This window comes from Piliocolobus tephrosceles, chromosome 2 (assembly GCF_002776525.5).
Source record: "Piliocolobus tephrosceles isolate RC106 chromosome 2, ASM277652v3, whole genome shotgun sequence".
Taxonomy (NCBI): domain Eukaryota; kingdom Metazoa; phylum Chordata; class Mammalia; order Primates; family Cercopithecidae; genus Piliocolobus; species Piliocolobus tephrosceles.
The window spans coordinates 31,078,796-31,099,662 of record NC_045435.1 but is presented as its reverse complement, the minus strand read 5'-3'; the positions used below and the strand labels follow the sequence as shown (position 1 = coordinate 31,099,662).

General features: G+C 34.0%; 1 protein-coding gene across 10 annotated transcripts in view; it reads left to right on the top strand.

Moving 5' to 3' along the window:
- ZBTB20 (zinc finger and BTB domain containing 20) overlaps positions 1 to 20,867 on the top strand; it is an 821,902-nt gene that overhangs the window by 167,144 nt on the left and 633,891 nt on the right. For all 10 annotated transcript variants that reach the window (XM_023213691.1, XM_026456669.1, XM_031935144.1 and 7 more), the window contains exon 2: positions 3,725 to 3,775. The gene's annotated coding sequence lies outside the window, so the exon portion shown is untranslated. The remainder of the gene's footprint in view (positions 1 to 3,724; positions 3,776 to 20,867) is intronic.

Here is a 20,867-nt window from a genome sequence, read left to right as displayed (position 1 = left end):
AAAAGTAGAATAATATGTTTATTTATTTATAAAGACTCTTAGCCCAGTGAACATTATACACTTTAAAAATATTTATTTTTTGTTGGCCTCTTAATTTTGAATTTTGTTGAAGATATTTTTTGCCTTACACATTTCTTTTCTTTTTTTTTTTTTTTTTTTGAGACTGGGTCTTGTTCTCTTGCCCAAACCAGAGTACAGTGGCAGGATCATGGCTCACTGTAGCCTTGACCTCTCCAGGCTCAGGTGATACTCCCACCTCAGCCTCCTGAGTAGCTGGGACTACAGTTGTGCACCACCACGCCCAACTAATTTTTGTACTTTTTGTGGAGATAGGGTTTCACCATGTTGCCCAGGCTAAAATTTTTAATTTTAAGTATTAAAAATCATAAATCTTTATGCTTATATTATATACCACTGTGTATGTACTTAAAAAGTCCTTCCCATGTTGAAGTTCTGAAAACTATCCATATGTATTTTCTTAGAGGTCCTTGATTGTTTTATATATTATATTGAGTTTTATTGACCTGATTTATATTTTAGTGCTGATAAGAATTAGAGAACAGAATTTATTTTTCCACATGTAATCAGTCAGCTATCTTAACATTGTTCATGGAAATGTTACTTGTAATATTTACCTCATACCTGAGTCCCCCTGTCACCTTCTACTGATCTGTTTCTTCCAATGCCAATATCACACTGTCACTTATATTTCACTCTTTGGAAAGAACCTACCTTGTTCTCTGCTCCTTTGCTACAGGACTCAAACCTAATGCTTGATGTTTTCTCTGTATAAATTTGTTTTTTAAGTTTTTCAGTCCCCTGGTTTGTTGTTATTGTTTTGAGCTAGCTTTAAAGCATCAAAACTACTAAAAATCATTTTAGTTCATTTCAGTACAACGAAGATTTTTTTGAATGTTTGTTATATAACAAGGCTTGTGCCTGCATTAGGAATACATAAATGAATCAGATATCTGTGTGGCAATGTCTCTGCACTGGAAAAATGTGTTAATCTGATGGAGTCAGACAGCATGGAAATGGTAAAGAGAGTGACCTCATGTTAATAACTTCATTTTCTTCTGATTCTTTCTTACTCTTTTGTTATCTATGACTTCTTGGGCCTAGCCATTTTATACATTTTCCCCTTCTTATTTTTTGTTTTAATTTAGGAAAGATGAAATATTTTGTGAAAATGATTTAACAGAGTTAGATTGACTCAGGCATATGAAAGATGGTGACTTTTTCATATTCATGTAGTCTGTTTATTTTCTAATTAATGAACTGAAAATTGTGTCTTTCTATTTTTGTTCTCTAAATGTTTATTGAGCTCTTGCTAGGCACTGTTTAAGGAACTTTAAGGGAAATAACAGTAAATGCCTTTGACAAAGTAATCTAGTGGGGAAATTCACAATTTATAAAAATACTAGCAATATAATAAAAAATATTGAGTGCTGTGTTTGGTATATGCTGGCTATTATACTAAGCAAGGAAATACGTGTTATTTAATCCTAAAACAATTCAGATGGTCCTTCATTTTTTTTTTTTTTTTTTGAGATGGAGTTTTGCTCTTGTCACCCAGACTGAGGTGCAGTGGTGCAATCTTGGCTCATTGCAACCTCCACCTCTTGGGAATCAAGCGATTCTCTTGCCTCAGCCTCCCGACTAGCTGGGATTACAGGCACCCGCCACCACGCCTGGCTAATTTTTTGTATTTTGGTAGAGATGTGGTTTTGCCATGCTGAGCAGGCTGGTCTCGAACTCCTGACCTCAGGTGATCCACCCGCCTTGGCCTTCCGAAGTGCTCGGATTACAGGCGTGAGCCACCGCACCTGGCCAGTCCTTCAGATTTTTTTGTTTTGACTGTTTTCTTTATTTGATTCAGGTTACTTGTATTCTTACCTCCTTTGAGAAGCTTCCCTGTCCAAATCTAACTAAAATATCAGGTCATGTAATTCTCAGTGCCATTATCTTGTTTTATCTGATTTCATAGTACTAATTATATGACATTATAAATCTAACAATTTATTTGCTTATTGCCTGTTTCTCCTATTGCTAGAATGAATATTGAATGGAGGAATAAACAATGCATTGTAGGAGTTTATAGTTTAATTTGGTATATGTGATGTAATTTCTTTAAGCCTGATTTTTTCATCTGTGAATAGATATGGAGTTAGTGCCTGTTTTATTGGTTAGGCTGTTCATTCATTCATTGAGTGCATACTCATTTATTTCCTAGTATATGGCAGGCACTATTCAAGAAAATGATGTTACAGTGAAAAAGACAAAGTGCCTGCCCTTATATTACTTCCATTCTAGAGGAAGAGACAGATAATCAATTAACAAAAATAACTTTGGTAATATATCATGTACTGGCCAAATTAATTTTCTCAAAGGTATCCTCCACCTTAGCTCTATGATCAGAACATTTTTTCTTTTCTGTTCCTAATCATCCTATGTCTTCATCATTAATTCTTCTGGTCTCACTCCTCCTAGCAGTTACTAACTTTTAGCATCTCTCCTAGTTTGCAGATGCAGAATAACTGTAATAATGCTGATGTACCCCAAATATAACGAGACTGTCAGATTCCTTTTCTGGAACGTATTTGTCTATTAGTGCAGCCAAACCTTAGGTGTGTTTTGGTTTACTAGTGTGGTTTGTTGTTTGCAAAAATATTGTGCATGCATATTAATGATATAGTCAATTAAAATCCTCAGATTTTAAAAATTCGAATGGACATTTTACTGTAGATGTACTAGATTATGGAATCAGCATATGTTTATGTATTGCATTTCCATTATTACAACTGCTTTTGAAACTTTGAATCGCCAAATCTCTGTGGAGATTATTAGTAAATATGGCATCAAGGTCATCATTGAGAGTTCATAGCAAATTTAGAGAGATCATTTTCTAATGGGAACACAACATCAAATTCAGTTTTTAATAGGGGAGCTGTTTTTAGTCTTTCGATAGTCAAAGTCACCAAATTGGCTTTAAAATAACCTCAACCTGCCTGTTCCCTGTCCAGCTTCAATTCTATACTAAAGAAATTTAAAAGCAACCCATCCATTTGTTTGGCATCCTTGCATCTAAATATGGTTAGGACCCTACTATTTGCCTTTCTGCTAAGACAGGAAATATTAAGCCATGTTTTAATGTCAATGCCTTGGGTGCTAAGCTGTACTGAACGTGTTACCCTTTGCATCTTTATTTTTTCCACCCATTTTCTTTTTATTTTCTTTGGGTTATCTGTGTTTATGCAAATGTCTCTAACCTTACCTACTATTTTGAGAATAGGGCTTGTGTTTTATCTTTGCATACTTTTAAACTCACCAGTGATGACCAGTACATTATACATCATGGATCTTGGCAAACTCTCTGTTAATAAGAATGAGCAAGTAAATAGGTTAAAAGCAATTTGGGATTTGCTTTTCTTAAAAGAAAATATGAAAATAAAAATGCAAATATCCTTATGAGTTAAGATAAATTCTTACGATACTATAGCAGACACCATGCTATCCCTTCTCAAAAATGTATATGCAGTGTATATTTGGGCTATGTTTTACTGAGTACTTGTACACATATGAATGTGTTAGCTTTCAGTTTTCTTTTTAAAACTAGATATTAGTTGGCATACAAAAATTCAGCTACGTAAGTCATAAAGATATTATAGAAATGCAGATGTTTTCCTTGGAAGATTTCTAATTTTAAGTATTCTTTTTTTTACAGACAAATAAAAAGAAGTGTCAAGAATTGCCTTTGGGACTCTGAAGGCTGAAGGTAATGTCCAATAATATTTTCCTGAATGGGCTTTAACTTCTTTAATTGTCTTATGATATTTAAGGTCTTGGATTTGCTACCTCAAATTTTCTTTTATTTTATTGTTTTTCTTTTATTGTCCTTAAGCACATTAAATATCTTTTTCTATGTATACCTAAAAATAATATGAAATTGTAAGTAAAAGATATAGAAATTTTATACTCTTTCTGAATATTTCAGTCTAATTAAGTGTTGCTATAACTCTTCTTCATTCTATTTCATTATGTATTATGTCCCTCTGTCCTCCTTTTTTTTTTTTTTTTTTTTTTTTTAACTGATTTGGAACTCAAATTTTAAACTGTGTTCTTTCGTTAAATAGACAAATGGCTTAAAGTCAAAATGTCAGTAACAATTTCTCCTGAGGAAGAGCTTTACAACTAACTATAAGAAATAAAATTGTATTTGTTGGGGACAACGAAACTGTTTAGATGATGTTTAGTGGCTGCCGATAGTCAGAAGTCCAGAATTTCAGGCAAGAAGTTTACAATAGACTCGTGTGGCTGCATTGTGTATAAAGAGTTCATAGGGATTGAAGGAGGCTTCTTAGACAAGAGGGGGCTGTAATTACTTTGCTTCTTACATGCATGGTTAGATTTTCCAGAGAGACTAACATGGTAGGGTAATTTATTATAGACGAGTAAATCACAGATTACATTGGAGGGGGATGGGGTAGTGCGATCCAACCATCAGTTCTGTGAATACATACACTTAAGCATGTGTGATAGCTTGTTTTTAATTTCTTTACACCAGTGCACACCTCAAACATTCCGTTTAGCAGTGGGATATGCAAATTGTTCCAAATGCAGCAGCAGTACTTTCACCTGAATGTCAAAACTGTCAGAGAGCTTTAAATCAAATCTTTATAACATTTTTTAAAAACCAGCCAACCCCAAGATCAAGGCACCAACCTCACTGAAAAAAACTTCATTCTCATACTTCCAAAAAGCTCCTGTATGTCAATAGGGTAATGTCAAAGTTCTAATTCACCTGCTTTCTAATTTTAACCTTTTAAGGATTTTATTTTATTTGGCTTAATTACGATATTTTCTACAAATTAATGATAAATGCCTTGATTAATAAAACCAAATGTCAGAGAAAATGACAACTTGATGAAAAATTAATACTCGGCAATATTTTAAGGTACAGAAGTACTAAAGATGTACTCTTAAACCTCATGTTTCATTAGCTCTTTCTGAAGGTAGTTAACTAGAATTCTCTTTGCACCCAAGTTTTCACAGCCACATGTACAGATATATTTTAGCAATATAATTTTCAGTAATTTTCTGCTGTTCTTTTTATTATTAGCTCTTATAGTTAGAAATATACTTCTAATTTTTATCCCTGCCTTGCCCCATAAGATTATTTATTTTTATTCACAAAATCAAAGTAAACTATATTTTGGAGTGGTTACAGAGATTAAGTTACCATACTAAGAATCAAGTTAGCAACCTGTGTGTGTGAATGTGTGTGTGTGTGTGTGTGTGTGTGTGTGTGTCTATGAGAGAGAGAGAGATTAAAGAAACCTCATGGTGCAAAATTAATATTTGGTGATTGGATATCTGCTAGATGATTTATTTGGTTATGAACATTTCAGCTTTTATATTTAAAATTATCTGAGAGGGAGAGAGAATATAGCCTTTCAAAGTGAAATAGATTTTAACATGATAATTTCCTTTTTTGTTCAATATGTTTTTTTCCTGAGATTACATTAAAAGACCTGAAGACAAATAAAGAGTGGTAACTTCCTTTTTTTCTTGTATACTATTAGTTTTTTGGCTAGCTCAAAAAAACAAATAATATGAAATACGATTATTTTTCTACTTTTACTGGAGATCATGAAGTTGAAAGTTAAAAATATCTCATGTGTTTTTCCATCTTCACAAATATCAGGATTTCTGAATATGAATAAAATATTTGATTAAATCTTATGCAGAAATGGTGCTATGCAGGTACCAATGGTACATGCAGGATTGTAGTCCATGTTAGTTTTTTATTTTCGTATTTTACAGATAAAGCTGCCAACCAAATGAGGGAGGGCAAAATGACCTCTTGTGTATTTGTTTTGTTTGGTTGTTCAGAATAAAAAGACCCACAATATGTACTGTCAATGAAATGGACTCACTTTAACCATCTGTTGATGTAATGACCTGATGGTCATACCTATCAACAAAAAGTTTTGCCAATTAATGTTAGAATCTCCTTTTTCTGTAATATAATGAGAATTTCCAAGTAGATATTTTAAGCATATTGCTTTGCATAGTAAGATAAATAGAGGTAAGTGTTGGTCAACATTCTATAACTACAATGTATGCCAATCCCAAGGGAAAACATTCTTCAGTGTAGATTTCCAGTAATATTTAAAATTTGGAGATGGATTGCATTGAATCTCCCTTAGCTGGCTCTAGGTTTTATCATTTTTGTGTCTTTCCTGGTTCCAGGCATCCAGTCTGTACTGGCAAAGCTGCTTGATGAGGAGAGGCCTCCAACATTGCTGCTCCAATTGCTTACATACCTGCCATGAATAATAGCTTTGTCCACTAGTTAATCATTGCATTGTAACTGTCTCTGTTCCATCTTAGTTGATCACTGCCCAGAGGAGTTTAAGTTCCACTGTTAACACAAAGCTCCTATTTCCTTTCTGTACCTGCATTTATGTGGCTGTAAAAGCATGCATTCTTCTCATACACCAGTTAAATAAGACATGTCCCACTTTTTTTTGACAGTTTCTAAATTACATATTTAAAAATGTGTCTTTTCCTCCTTGTTTATTCTGTTCATCCTTTCATCAGCTTACTTCTGCATATAAACTAGTGTTTTTTAATTAGTTACAAGGTTTGATTAAGGAATTATTAACACCTATTTTACGGTCCCCACTTTTATACATTTTCAGTTGAGATTTTAGTTATTTGGGGTAAGTACTATAAGTAAATATTGTCCTTTCCCTAACATGTCTATGGACAAAGGAGAAAGACTGGACCCCCCCAAAATCTCTAAGAGACCTTTGTCTGGTCTTACATGGTTTGATTCTAGAATGAGGGCAACTGGCCCAACCTTACACAGAATCTTTAGTTTTAGGGAGTTAAGATTATTTAAACTCAATGCTTGAATTAACACACGTAACAATCAGCTGATACACTTTGAATAATCTGAATCTTCTGGAAAAATAAACAGCATTAGAATATCTCTCATCCAACAAAAGAAAAAAAGTAAATATATTTTATGGAAGGCTTAAAATATATAAATTCCCAGTTTTGATATTCATAATTGTACCATATATTCTCTCTAAATGACTTGGTAGCACCTTTGGAAATTGCATTATCTTTGTTTTTTTGAGACGGAGTCTTGCTCTGTCGCTCAGGTTGGAGTGCGGTGGCATGATCTCGGCTCACTGCAAGCTTCGCCTCCTGGGTTCATGCCATTCTCCTGCCTCAGCCTCCCAAGTAGCTGGGACTACAGGTGCCTGCCACCACACCCGGCTAGTTTTTTGTATTTTTAGTAGAGACAGGGTTCACCGTGTTAGCCAGGATGGTCTCGAACTCCTGACCTTGTGATCTGCCCGCCTTGGCCTCCCAAAGCACTGGGATTACAGACTTGAGCCACCACGCCCGGCTGCATTATCTCTTTTAAGCCTGTATTTTATTCTGCTATCTCAAGTAATTGATTGAGACCTTATTGGCTTGAAGAGATTAATGCAGCTTCCAGAGTTGGCTAATGCATAACTTGAGTACCAGTAGAATGATAAGTTTTTGAAAATAGGAATCATTTACCTTATTTGCTTTCTTTGGAAACCTGTTTTAAATTGAATAAAATGTTTTCATGAAACACACTAATAAATGAAGCAATCAGAAGGTATTAAGAAAAAGCATGAACGTTGTCCAAGATATATAGGTGATTTGTGTTTCTTGCCTCAATGCTGCATTCATGCTTTCTCTCTGTCTACCATTCCCTAAAATGCCCAAGTCTCTTTTTGTATCCTTTAGTGATGATAAGATGTTTTTTATTCCTCTAATGAAGTGGGAAGTAAATTAACACACTTCTTTTGGGGAATTAGATTACTCATTGTAGTACCACTCAACATACCTTTGTAATACTAACCCGTACCCACAACTAATTAGTGAATTTTAGAATTAAGGAAAGTCTTAGTTGTATGGTGGCTGTATATTTACCAGTGATCAAGGAAGTGTTACTAATACACTCGTCAGTATTAAAAAAGAATTAAGTACACAAAGGGCCAGATGGTCGAGCCCAGGACCTATCAAGAGCCCAGTATGTGTGGGCTGTCCCAACGGAATGACAGAAACACTTACCAGGCTAAGTGGAATCAGAGTTAAGCTTTCGCTTACAAGAAAATGCTTTTCAAATGTGTTTTCTTATCATATTGTGATTTACATGTGCAAGTCTCATTTGTACTGGTAACATTTAAGACCATATATTTCCCTGTGTATCAAGAACTATACATATTTACATGTATCAGAAAAATCTCTTGGTACATGAAGTATTGGGATCATAGTTCAGCAGTTACCATGTAAACATTTCTGCTGGTTCAGAGAATCCTACTTTTCTCTCCTACAAAAATCTATAATTTTACTGTTATAACATACATATTACACTTTCTTGTAACTGAATATTTGTCTCATCCAACAGATTGCCTGGATCATGATATAAGGTACCTGGTTATAGAGTATTTGCCATAGTAATGGTTAGACAAGGAACTAGTAAATATTTACTTAGTGTTTATAACACTATTATAATAGTAGTTATAATAAGGTTAAATTGGAGAAATTAAAAAGCAAATTCCTTCTCTTTCCGGTGATTTAGCTGACTTTACCGGTATGCATATAGAAATGTCCTGTTCCCCACTATACTTTGTATCCCTTTCATTTTTCATCTGTTTTAATTTATTTTGTTATATAATTGTATACTTTTGGAAGCCATTTTAAATTTTTTTGGTTTCAAGGATAGATGTATCAGTGAATTGTTGGATGGGAACATTGATTAAATACATTGTACATTTTTAGGGATTTTTCTCTCCACAATTGCACAAATAATACTAGAGGAGATTAGCTAACTTCAGGCCTCCCTCCTTTCTTCTGTCAATCCCTTCTTTCCATTTTCCAGCAAATATTTATGGAATGTCAGCTCTGTGCCAGAAACTTTGTAGATGTTACAGATAACTTGAACAAAAGAGACTTAGTCTATATCCTTGTGGAGCTTATAGTCTAATAGGGAGGAATAATAAACACATAAATAAATATTAGAGACATAGATGTGTTAAAAAATGACTTATTTTGCTAATCTTCTCAATTATAGCTTGGGTTAGGGAACTGAGTCTACAGTGGAGAAAATTATCTTCAATGATCTGCCTTCTTAATAGTGGATTACTTGTAGATTAAAAATTGTGGAGAGGCCAAACTATTTCAGATTATGTTTTAAGGAGCAGGTGGCTTTGAGGTGAAGCTAGGTGTGGTAATATTTGCATGCAAGATAAGTTGTAAACAGTTTTGTAAACCTGGATTACTTTATATGATATAGAAGATCTCCATAGACATTTGAAAATCCCAGATTGAAATATTCTAGAAATTTCTAGTATTTTTAAATTATAAAAATCATTTCTTTTGATGATTATTTATCAATAGCCCAGAGTTCATTTGTGAATTGGGGTATAGTAATGATGAAAAAAGAGAAGGTGATGGAAGTGTGTTTCTTTTTTTTCTCATTGGAAGTGTATGTGGAGTATTTTTGTCTTCTGATCAGATTATTCATTATGCTCCCTTTTGGATGTGTGTACTGTTTGGCCTTCCAGCCTGCATGCTCATTCAAAGGCATTCCAAGTCATTATGCTGGACTTCAGCCTTGTTCAGTAAAAGACCATTTCCTCCATCAGCTGTCCACTTGGACATACGTTCTTTTTACTCTCAAAAATATTTTATATGCATTCAGTTTATATTAGATGCATTTGTCAAATTACTTACAAATAATCAGTTTTTTAAAGTTATAATTTGAGCTATGACCTCTCAAACTGTAAATTATAAGGTTTGACCTTTTGGTTCACAGTTTGACATAACAGCCATTAATTACAGTTTTTAAAGAACATTTTGTTTCTTTTAGAATTTGTATTTTGAAAACAGTTTAAGTATTTTCTCTGTAAGTTTTCAGAATAAATGTGGAAATGTAAATGCATATGTATCTATTGTAATACATACATTCAAATATACTAAATAGATAGCATGTATATGCATGCTATATTCAAATGTGTTTATGCATAGCACATTGGTATACATACATATAAAGATTTTTATATAATATCTTGTGAGTTACCATAAGCTCTTAATTATTTTATACAACTCTAGCACATCAGAATGAGAGCAACTTTTTTTTTTTTCTTTTTGAGACAGAGTCTCACTCTGTCACCAAGACTGGAGTGCAATGGCGTGATCTTGACTCACTACAACCTCAGCCTCCTGGGTTCAAGCAATTCTCGTGCCTCAGCCTCCTGAGTAACTGGGATTATAGGTGCCCGCCACCACGCCTGGCTAATTTTTGTATTTTTAGTAGAGATGTAGTTTCACCATGTTGGCCAGGCTGGTCTTAAACTCCTGACCTTGGGTGATCGGCCCGCTTAGGCCTCCCAAAGTGCTGAGGTTACAGGCGTGAACCACTGTGCCCAGCCGAGATCAACTTTGTAAATGTATTTATCAGGGTGAAAGAGACTTTATGACCATTTGAATCTAGGCTTTTCAGTTTTTTTCCCCTTGAGCAGGAATGCAAAAGTATGTGCCTACAAAATGCCCAGTGTCTGACAGTAATTTGAAAGTCCTGAAGACCATTTGAAGTAGCATGGTGTGGGAAAATGTAAACTGTTCAAGTAGTTTTTGCAAATGTACACCGAAGGTACTGAGATAGAAAGTACAGTACATACCAGAAAGGTCAGTTTAGGTAAACACAGAAAGATATCCAGATGTGTGAACACTTTGCTGATATCATCAGTATTTGAAATGGAGGAATTTAGTATGTTTTTTATTGGATAAAAATAAGATATTTATATAGCTGAAAATAACATCAAATATATCGTTTTCTGCTGCTATTTAATAAAATCTATTAATATTTTGATGATTTCTTCACTTCTGAACAGGTTTTCTCATTTTGTGCTAAACTGTGTTCTCTGTTGCTAAATTCACAAAATTAAATCTAAAATACTATGAAGAGATGAATGCTTATGAACATCTGAATAATTATCTTAAAGGTACACAACCACCTCTTTGTATTTTAAGTATTTTGGAAATGCTTAACTTGTTTTGTTCAAATTATTCTCTAGGTTAAAACTAGCATGATGTGTTTCATAACAGAAAGTTAATTTAGGCAACAGCACTGAAAGCAAAGAACTCTTCAGGAAAGTGTCTCTTTTCTTACAGAATAGATAGTATTATCCTAAAATGTTTCCCATGAAAATATTTTTCCAGTATGTCTGAGTGTACTTTTTAAAGATTTTTAAAAAATATTTAACTTTATGTAAATATTTTCATTCTAATTTCAGAATTATGTTACTACCTTAGTTAACTCTAGAGCTTTGAGTGGCTTATGTTTTTAACAGACTGATATAATTTTGGAATTCCTTATTGATAGGTATATGTGAACTTTTGTTTATTTAACCTGTATGTTTTGTACTTCCTATACTGGAAATACCATTTTATTTTCCATTGGATTTGAGATTCAGTCTTGGCTGAACTATTTACTGAAAGTTGGGCAAATTACTTTAGTTCTCTGGGTTTAAGCCTACACACTGATAAAAGAAAATGGAAAAAATAACATCTATCTATTGGGATTATAATTAGGATTGGACATATTATTAATAAATTGATGAATTCAATGCCTAGCACATAGAAATGTTAAATAACCGATGATTATTTAAACTGGAGAAATGTTCACCATATTTAGAAAATATTGAAACTTTTTTAAACAATTTCAATCTTTCTGATAAATTTGCTACATTTTTCTTCATTCACCTCGTGTGCTTCTTTATTTATTTATTTATTTATTTTGCATGTTCTCTATTTTTATCTACCTAATTTCCCCATGTTTATCTTTGAACCTGGAGTTACCATCTCACCAATACTATCTGGAAGGGAAAGAGATTATGCCTTAAAAGGAAATCAGTATACTGTTACAAAGAAGTAATTGGTGTTCCAAAAAGAGGCAAGTATTTATCATAGGCCATGTGTTTAGACATTTCTAAAATACTATAAAAACAGGATCTAAGCTTTAGAAAGTCTTTTTCTGATTATATTGTTTGGATGGCATTCTTTTCTTTTAAAACTGTGGATTTAAAACTTTTCTTTTAAAATTATGGATTTTAAGGAAATGTTTTCTTCTTTTTTTTTATTTTTTAAAAGCAAAAGTAAAAGCAAACAATTAACTGAGTAAAGACACAACCTACGGAATGGAAGAGTATGTTTTCAAAATATATACCTGATAAGGGGTTAATATCCAAAATATATAAGGAACTCAAACAACTCAATAGTAAGGAAATAAATAACCCAATTGAAAAATAGGCAAAGGGCCTGAATAGACATATCTCAAAAGAAGAGATACAAATAGTCAATGGGTATATGAAAAAATGCTCAACATAACTAATCATCGGAGAAATGCAAATTAAAACCACAGTGAGTATCACCTCACACCTGTCAGAATGGATATTATCATGTAACCATCAATGGAGGAATGGATAATATACATAAACATGATGAAATGTAAGTCATCTTTAAAAAAGAAAATGCTGTTGTTTGTGACAACATGGATAAACCTGGAGGACGTTAAGTGAAATAAGCCAGGTACAGAAAGACAAATGCTGCATGATCTCACTTATATGTGGAATCTAAAAAAGTCAAGCTCATAGAAATGGAGAGTAGAATGGTGATTACCAGAGGCTGGGATGGAAGACCAGGGAGCTGCTGGTCAAGGGGTACAAAATTTCACTTAGGAGGAATAAGTTGAAGAAATACATTGTATATCAAGTAAATAAAAATATACTCTATACTTAAAAATTGCTATGAGAGTATACCTTAAGTCTTCTCACTACAAAAATATGTGGAGTAATGCATGCGTTAAAATAGCATGTCGTATATCATAAATATATACAACTTTTACTTGTCAATTAAAATTTAAAAAGCAAAAACAATGTCATGATATATTAACTAAAGGAGAATTTTCAAAAGGCAGAAAATTTCTGAAATTAATTATAAGCAGATTTTTATGTCACGAAGTACATTTTATTATTTGCAGATTTCTCAGGATTCCCTTGGGTATAAACCTAACAGCTTCTCTTTCTACTAGCTTCCATTAATACGTTATCATCCCATCTTTCAGATAGACATATTTTGGGAATTTTTTCCCCATGGCACAAACTAATTATTTGATCTAAATGCAAGGGCTTCCAAATTACATTATGGGAGGTTGAAATTTGAAAAGGTTTTTCAAAGATCAGTAAGCTTAGAAGAATTCAGTTTAATTTGAAAGAATTTATTCAGACCTTATCCTTGTTTAGCAGTGATACCTCTTTACCTTTTCCTATCCCTCATATTACATAAAAGCTAACACAAGATGACACTGAAAATTCTTAATTTGGTCTCAGTCCACTCTTTGAACCCCTAACTTCTAAACTCCCATCTCTCTTCCCATCACCCCCACCTCCTCCACCCAGGCACATAGTTCTTTCCATACACACTTCACTTTTTGCTGTCTTTTAAATATACTGTGGCTGCCATGCTTTCTGCCTTTGCTCTTACTGTTCATTTAGCCTGCTGTAGTCTGCACATGACCCAGAAAAAACTGCTATTTCACCAGCAGAGGCCTTATTTATCCTCTACAGATCAACTGATCTTTTCTGTGTCTCCTTAATACGTGAGTATGATTTACCATATTGTAGCATAGTGTTTTTGGGTTTTGTTTGTTTGTTTGCTTTTTGAGACAGAGTTGCACTCTATTGCCCAGGCTGGAATGCAGTGGCCTAATCTCGGTTCCCTGCAACTTCTGCCTCCTGGGTTCAAGCAATTCTGCCTCAGGTTCCCAAGTAGCTGGAATTACAGGCGTGTGCCACCACACCTGGCTAATTTTTGTATTTTTGGTAGAGATGGGGTTGCACCATGTTGACTAGGCTGGTTTTGAACTCCTGACCTCAGGTGATCCACCCACCTTGGCCTCCCAAAGTACTGAGATTACAGGTGTAAGCCACTGCACCCAGCCTATTAAAGTTTTTAACTCATGCCTGGCTCCTTTCTAGATGGTAAACTTCTTGAGAGAAGGGAGTATGTCATGTTCATTTTTGTGCTTAACTCTAAGTATGTACTGAATAAATGTTTACTAAATTGATTAGCCTATGAATGGACTTAAAGAAACTGCATTGTCAGTTGTATACAGAATTTATCCATAACAAAAATATAGCAAAAAGGGGTTCTTTAAAAATTTGTTTACTAAATTTCCCTCGGCTTACTATCTGATTTCCTTGAGGCCAGGGTGTTTGAGTTTGATGCTTATTTCTATAGTTTCAGTAAGGAAACAAAAATTTTGTCTTATACACAGCAACAAAATTAAATATAATTTTAAGACAAAAGACATTTTCAAGGCAAAAAAAAAAAAACTACTTGTCAAAGTAGTTTTCAATTATGGTACTTGGAATGAAAACATTGAAGGATTAATACAGAAAGTCTTAGAAGTGTTTAATACTGCATAGTTTTAAAATACTCATCATTGATTATTGTACTTAGTTTGAAATATTTTTTTAATATGTATAGACTTAACCTAGGATCTTCAATTTAGGCAGCAATTAGCCTTTTACATGAATCTGTTTGGAAAGCATTATAAAATAATAGCACCCTTCCCAAAGAAAGATGTGGTTGCGGTAAAACTGCACTCATTTGTTTAATAATGTTTCTACTGAAACAGGTGCCTTACTTGCTTTGTTCTCCAGAAGCAGCTTTATAGATTTAAGCACTGAGTATACAGTACACAGTGGCACTATTAACAAATCAGAATGAGGCCAAGGGAAAATTCATCTAGGATCCACACACCTAAATGCAGTTAGTAAACAGAGACACCAACTCTCATTAAGCATAATTAAACCTAATATTGACTGTAAACTGTTACTTACCTTAAACTTCTCTATAGAGAGTGTGGAAAGGGATTAACCTAGCAGATTGGGACATTAATTACTACCTCTTTCACATTAGAGTTACCATCAAGAAGGGCTATATTCATAAATAAAACATAGGAGGGATTGAGAGACTGAAAATATGTAAATTTATTTTATAAAAAGGAACGAAAAGTCTAAATTGAAAAAAAAATAGTGAGCTGTGAGTGATGCCAGCTCCAGCAAAATGGAGCTCTGGCTAATTACTACAAAAAAATAGGCTTAAATAATTACAGAAATGTACCCTTGCCTTCTGACTGACAGAACCTGTTTCACAAGAGACTCCAGCTCAACTAAGTATACTCTTTTTCATGCATAGCTTCCTCCACTTTCTTAAACTAATATGGAGTTTAAGAGAGGATGAAGAGACTTGGGAGAAATATAATTTTTCCCTTTTTTTCTCAGTCATTAATAGCCTTTTATTTATGAAATTGATTATAATGACTATATAAATGTTTTTTGGCTTGTCAACAAAGAAGGCACAGTGCTGTTTTTTGTTCAGTCAAAATGGTCCACTAACTGATCTCCTGCTACTATTTAATAATCTCCTTCTTGGGTGGAATCTAAAAAGTATGTTTTGAAGGATATAAAAATGTCAGCTAAATTTAAGATCGACTGTTAAACTTTTATATTATACTGCTGCCCCAAGGGGGAATACCAGGATCTAGGAGATAAGAATTTAAAGAGAAAAGCAAAATAATGACAATACAAACTTATCTACCAGCCTTAGAATTTTCTTCAAAATCTATCAGGCTGTCTGTCTCCAGTGAGTATATACTGTTATCTTATTACTTGCTTTCTATTTCCTTTCCAATAAGGGACCAGATACTCACATCTGGGTGGGGTTTCTTATTACTTCACCAGGGCGGGGTTCTAATGTTTGGGACAAAATCCCATATACAATCTTGTGTATGATTGTTGTATTAAACCACAGTTTAGGTATAATATACTAGGCTTTTACCTAGATTTTAGTGCTATCATGCCAAATATTATCTTTCATGTGCTCAAGAGCACCAGAGGAATATAGCAATTGTGCATGTGGAAAAGGGAGCATAGAAAGTAAGCCTGGAGCATGTATTCATTTTGTAGTGGATGTGGAGTTCAGTTTTAAAATAAAACCCCTAATTTTTCCCTGAATTTAATGCTCATTTCACAATTTATGAGATTAACTTATGCAGCAGAAGTAAGTAATGGACAAAAATCTATCCTTCATTTTCCCATTGAACAGAAATTTGCAAACTGGTTGGATGACAGAGGATGAACGAAAACAGTAAGAGTGAGATTACTTCTATCCTCTGTTCTTGTAACAATCGTGATATTACGAAATAACCATAACAATGGCATTCTTATTAATCAGACGTATTTATACAGAATTAGTGTTGGCTTCTGCTCTATATTACCTTTAGTTTTACATGAACTTTTATTATCTGTGCATATCGAAAGAGACATGGTGAATGAACAAAGAAACCCTGTTATGAGACAAGTATTATTTGACATTTTGGGAAGCTCTTATTATAGGGTTATCTCTTAGGCAAGAACAACGGGAAGGTTGTCATTAGTTGCACTATTACAGATACTCTGGATTTTTAAAAACAGAAATGGAGCCCACTTTTTTCCTTGAAGAAGATTCATCAATTAGAACAATTAGAGTGATCTGAGACTTCCAACCGAGACTTGTCCTCCTAATGTTCTTGTTTTATCATGTGAAACAATGACCTCATAAGGCATCTTTTAAGATAATTGATTTTTCCTTGGATTACAGAGCTAGCTAGCTGTATGGTACCCTTATTTTTTCAAAGATGAATAATTATTTTTAGACTTCTGGAAAATCTCTGATTAAACCAAAATGCAGAAGTCTTGCAAGGTCTACAACCCTACTGCAAACCAGATGCCTTTTAGTTTTTGTACTAAAGGAGGATAGTTCTAAGTTCTTTTGAGAGCCTTTTCCTGGGCTTATGTGACATATTTGACTAGGAATTATGGTTAAAAAAAAAAAAAAAAGTATGATGGTGGATTCTACTGAATCTCCTCTTAAAACCACTGGGCCCACACTTTCAGAGATTGACAGTTATCATGTATATATTGTTTTTTTTACCTGCAGAAGGACACTCACATTTCTTCAAAGAAATGTTTCTACTCACTATTTCCATTTCTTCACCAATCCATTCAGCAATTCACCTTGTCTGCTTCAGAGACCTCCATCACTTCTCCAAATTAGCTCTCACTGGGACCTCAGTGAGCATTTGACCTTGCTGACCACTCCTTCCTTATTGCAATGCTTTCTTCCCTTATTTTTCATGGCATCATGCTTTCTTGATTTTCTTACTATGCTCCTTGTCATTTCCTCACTATGTCCTTTGCAGGCATTTTTTTCTGATATCCAGCTATTAAATGTTGGATCTCCCTAAGACTGGTTGCAAAGCTCTTCTGACGATGTCTAGAATTTTAGATATCTTTCTAACCAGAACACATTGAAATGTTTTCAGGGAATGTATTATAATTCTTTTAAGGTTCTTGTTTAGGGATCATGTTTTAAAGGCCATATTTATGTGAACAGTTTTGTATTCTTTATCACTAGTGAAATATAATACTCAACACATCCCCATAGAGGAGCTCATGTGGTACTTTTTGTTTAAATTTGTAAATTTTACAAAATCTTCTTGATGTCTGTATGCTTTAACCTGGGGCAATTATTAATCCTCTGTGTCTCAGTTTCTTAATCTGTAGTACGTAGGGAGTCATCCCAGCTCTTTAGGATTCCATGATGCTGTGGTTTGATATTTTACTATTTGAAAAGGATAGTGAAATATAAACATGTACAGTTGACACTTTGAATTCCACAGTCAAAATTTATAAAAGCATTTTCTCATCATTTCCACTTCACATTTTCTTCCTATATCTAACATAGTTTTGTGCTTGTGAAAATACATATTTCTAATTCCATGTTTACCCAAAATTTATTTGCACAGTTTTTGCTATGAAACTTTCTGAAAAGCCTTTTGAAAATCTGAATAGATTATATATTCTAGTTACTGCATTTGCAGATGCTTATTTAATGCCACAAGAAGCCTAGATAGAGAGACTCAATTCACCAAGTGGGCAAAAGCTTTTTGTGGATCTTCCTGTTTTATACATATTCCCACTGTTTGCCTTTGGTTACAAAGGCTGCTTCTAAACCCCTTTTTTGGGGGACATTTGGCTACATTGCCAATCTTTCAGCACTTTGTGAAAATGGCCATTTTAAGAACAGGTTAGTTTTTCTGAGCACAGTTTTATTTTGATTGGTACCTGTTTGCTGCTAGTTACTTATTTGCAGCTAGCTTTTTAGTTAAGAAAGACTTTTGTATTTGCCATTGTTTTAAATATAGACCCTCTAAATTTGTATGCTTCAAAATATATTTGAGGCATGAGAGTCTCCAAGTGTGTGTGTGTATGTGTGTGTGTATATATAAATATAGATGTGTGTGTGTGTGTATCTGGTGTGTGTAGATATATATGTTTTGTTTTTGACCTACAACAACTACTGTTTGAATTTCCTTACTTGTTACTAGCTGACTGATTCTCTTTGGTATACAGACAAAAACAACCAAAACAAAAACCGCATTTGGTGTTGGTGTCCCTTGCAAATTTGTCATCATTTTTCTCATTTACTTACTTTCTTACCTTTCCCAATATCTAATGTCTTTTCTTTCTTCCTTTGGATATTTTTTAACTGAATACTCCAGTGGGCAGTCCACCTGAATTTCCCCTCAGACATTCCACTATGTGATCTGCCTTCTCTCATTTGAGCGATCTTTTCATTTTAAAAATGGTATTTTCTCTCATGTTTATTCATTTTGTCATTTAAAAGTAAAGGAGGATATTCTTCATTCCGATTCTGTTTTCCCTTATGTCAATTTTTTTTTTGTTTATTAACGTTTTATTGAGGGAAATGTTTGAAGATAAGCCTTAAGCAACCTGTGTGGTATTCTGTTTTAAAAACACTATTTTAAGTGTGTTTAAGGTTAGCTGTTCATCTCTAATTGTCATTATTGCTCATTAGGAGAAGTGAGAAATCACTTCAGTTTTTCTTGGGTTTCTGGAAGGAAAGTAGTTGAGATATTCAGAGTATTTGTGAATTTTAATTTTTGGTCACCTTAAAACTTGGTTATGCATAGTTTGGTCCCATGCTATCCAGGAATAGGAAAATTTATATGTGAAAAATCTAAGTACAGTGTTATCACTTCTGGGTTATTTACGAATTCTAACTATTTCTCTTTTTCTCCTGATGTCTTCAAAATGCCTATTATAGCTTTCCTTTTTTTTTTGAGACAGAGTCTCTACTCTGTTGCCCAGGCTGGAGTACAGTGGTGCAATCTCGGCTCATGGCAACTTCCGCCTCCTAGGTTCAAGTGATTCTCCTGCCTCAGCCTTCTGAGTAACTAGGATTACAGGTGTGTGCCACCACTCTAGCTAATATTTTGTATTTTTAGTAGAGATGGGGTTTCACCATGTTGGCCAGGCTGATCTCGAACTTCAGACCTCAAGTGATGTGCCCACCTTGGCCTCCCAAAGTGCTGGTATTACAGTCATGAGCCACTGCGCCCAGCCCAAAATGTCTATTATTTCAAGCTAGGGAAAGATAACTAAGTTTTTTAAATCCATAAGATAAAGATTGTATTCTGCTCTGAGTAAGAAAAACTCACCCACTCCACTGCAAGTGTTAATTTTGTGCTCCAGTAGAAAGTCACCAGCTGATTTTTGTCTTCATTAAAAAATTTTTAAATGTTGAACTGTTCCTAGATTTTATGGATGAGGATAGTAGATGGAGCATTATGAACTGTTTATTACTCTCACACAAAGTAAGTTACAGGAAGTAAGAAAAAATATTACAAAATAAATTCTTTAGACGGAAATCATGATTTCTCCTTATTGGATTTTGTCTGCAGAATAGCAGATCCGCCAAAGAGTAAATAATCAACATAAATTGATAGTGAAAATTCCTGAAGTTTTTCCCTGAAAAGGGAGCTTGAGAAAGCAAATGTCTTTACAGCTTTAAGGAAAATGTCACTTCTGAAATGCTATGCATTAATAAACATAGATATTTGTGTAGAGACACTCAAATAGAGATGAGTTCATTTTTAGTACAATGTGTGGGGAGTGACATGCATGGAATTCCATTAATAGCAATGTATGTTGTGTTTTTTCATTTCATTTTGCTAATGAATTTAGTATTAGATTGATGGGTGCTAGGAAAGGAAGACTTAATTTGCAGAATAAGTAGCTGGAACAGTGTACACATCCCAGATAAGAGCTATCAAAGCTGACCTCCATTCATCTTGGAGGACAAACTCTAGATACAAAAGGATACTTGGAAACACTTGCTTCTCATCAGATATGAGTTGAACTGGCACCCTTTTGTCTATGGATTCATATTTATCTCTAGACGGTGATAACTCCTCCTAGGTAGCATTTAAAGCATGTGGTTGTCACGATGAAAAAGAAGCACTACTGGAATTCAGTGGATAGGGGAACGAGATGACGTTAAATCCTGCCATGAATAGCTGAAATTACTTAGAAAAGAGATTTGCCCAGTCACAAAGCCAATAGTATTTCTGTAGAGAAATGCTATTAGGGCAATAAGATAGATGTTCTTTATGGCAGTGGTTTTCATACATTTTCCTAATAATCCAAAGAGATAAATGCATTTAAATCATGACACCGTCTACATGCAGTCATATAATTAAAACAAAATTTCATAAGACAATATTTACCTTTCCTATGTGTTGCATTTTCCATTCTGTGCTCTAGTATCTCATCCCATCCCATCCTAGCTTAGCTTATCCTATCCTATTTTATCTTATCCTAACTTTTCTTTAAAGTCTACAGCCC